We start from the raw sequence: 2,164 nt of genomic DNA on the forward strand, positions 1-2,164 counted from the left end.
TATGGTGGGGATAATAATCAATGTAATGAAACAAGCTATATGAATGGTTGAATGTGAAGCTGATGATGTGTCCTGTAAACTTTCACTCAATGCAAAATAAAAACATTTAATTAAAAAAAAAAAGAGTTCTCAAACATGTGGCAGTTCCCAAACATGGTACTTCTGGAAACTTGCGAGGATTGTAGGTTTCCATCCACCACAGATTCTGATTCAGGATGTCTAAGAAATTCACATGTTAGACTAATATTCTAGGATATTCTGGGGTAGGTGATCCAAAAACATCACTATGAACCCCATTTTCTAAGAATATTTCCCTTTTAAAAAACAAAACAACAAAAAATTAAAACAGTTCGGTTAAAATTAATTGTATTCATTCTCATTCACAAGCCATAGATCTCTCTGACGAGGATATATAGATGAGCAAAAAGAAGGAAACCAAAACAAAAGCCATATTCTGCAGTCTTTCAGTTTCCTCCTTCCGTGATGCCCCAGGGCTCCCCCTGTAGCCTTAAACTCCTGAGATTGGCAGCTGCTAACAAGGTGGATTATCACATCATGATAAAGCCATCTGCTGCCCTCTGATGGTGACTGGCCTCAGCATGTCATTGTGCAGATATTTCTCACCAGGAAGGTTTGATTGGCCAGCTCTCTGAAGAATCCTAATTTTCTCTGACATCTTCCCATCAAGGAAAATTTTCTAACAGGCTCATTAATGCAAGACCAGTGTGAGCTAACAAGTCAAACAAAGATGGTGTTGTCCAAAGGAAGGGTTTCAGTGTGAAAGACAATATTCTCATAAATATGGCATTCATTTGACAACGTTTTAAAAAGATATCTTTGAAGAGTGTTTGAAGGCATTGTTTGAGATACTGGGTACAAATCAAACAGAATGCCCTGCTCTCAGGGAGTTGTTACGCTAATGGAGGAAGATGATAAAGAAGTAAATTACTTGTTAACTTCAGGTGGTGGTAAGTGCTGTGGAACAATATATGACTTGGGAGAAAGAGAGGCTAATGTTCACAAAAAAGGGAATGAACAGTTATTCACCACACACTGAATGTTTTACGTAAATTACTTCTCTTAATCCTCATCACTCTCTAATTTTAATCACTTTCCTCCCCCAAATTTTATTATGCCAGTTTTACCTGTAAAGAAACTGAAGTTCCAAGACTTTAAGAAACTTGGCTAAGGCTACAGCATTAATTAATAGCTGCATGGTACTAAACTTTGTAACTGGTAGGTAAGAGCAAAGCCCAGAGCAAATGCGTAGAGGAGACTGCCCACACATGCCCTTTCTTAATGCTCACACCCCCACCTTCTGCAGGACTCCAAGGCTGCATGGAACATGCTGGCCTTCCCTTTCTGCATTCGTGTTTCATTCTCATTCTGATACCCTGAAAGCTTTCTTTTATCCAATTCAGAGCCCATGATAGTCACAAACACTTTACTGCCTAGATTATCTCTAGGGTGCAAGGTGTTAGGAATATTAATCTCTGCTAATTTCCTACATTAACTTCCTCCATTTGTAACTAAACTATGTTTGTTATCAGCTCTTAGCTAAAAGTAGGAGGTTCAAACCCACCCTATGGCCCCCTGGAAAAATGTCTGGAGATCTGCTTCCCTAAAAATTACAGCCAAAAAAAACCCATGAAACGGTTTGACAGTGTTACACATGGGCTCGCTATGAGTTGGAATCAACTCACTGGCAATGGATTTGTTTTGTTTTGTTTTATAGCTCAATTAATCATGTCATTGTTACCCATGGGTAATGATGGACATACTTTGTGATTTGACTTGCTGAAATCATTCCATTTGTGGGGATTAGAGTTGTGATTATAATATCAATTGGTCATCGTCCAATCTTTTAAAGCTATCAAACTCTCAAAACTCCTAAGAGTACACATTTTTTGCAGTGGTGAGGGGGTGTATTGCAGTAATTCTGAGACTTCCTTAGGAGAAAGCAACCTAACTTTCTCGAACTACAGGAAACACAGAAGTGAAACTTTCTCTCCAGGTCTTGTTCAGCACTCAACTGACTGTCTAGTTTTTGGTGAGAGGCATTTTAGGAGAAGTTAATAATTTCGAGGATTAATTATTATAATTGTTTCTTTTGTTTGAAGCTCTCTTTATGTCAGCCTTTTGTTTCATATTCTTTTTTTTTTTT

Source organism: Chrysochloris asiatica, unplaced genomic scaffold (genome assembly GCF_000296735.1).
Source record: "Chrysochloris asiatica unplaced genomic scaffold, ChrAsi1.0 scaffold00376, whole genome shotgun sequence".
NCBI classification, from domain to species: Eukaryota; Metazoa; Chordata; class Mammalia; order Afrosoricida; family Chrysochloridae; genus Chrysochloris; species Chrysochloris asiatica.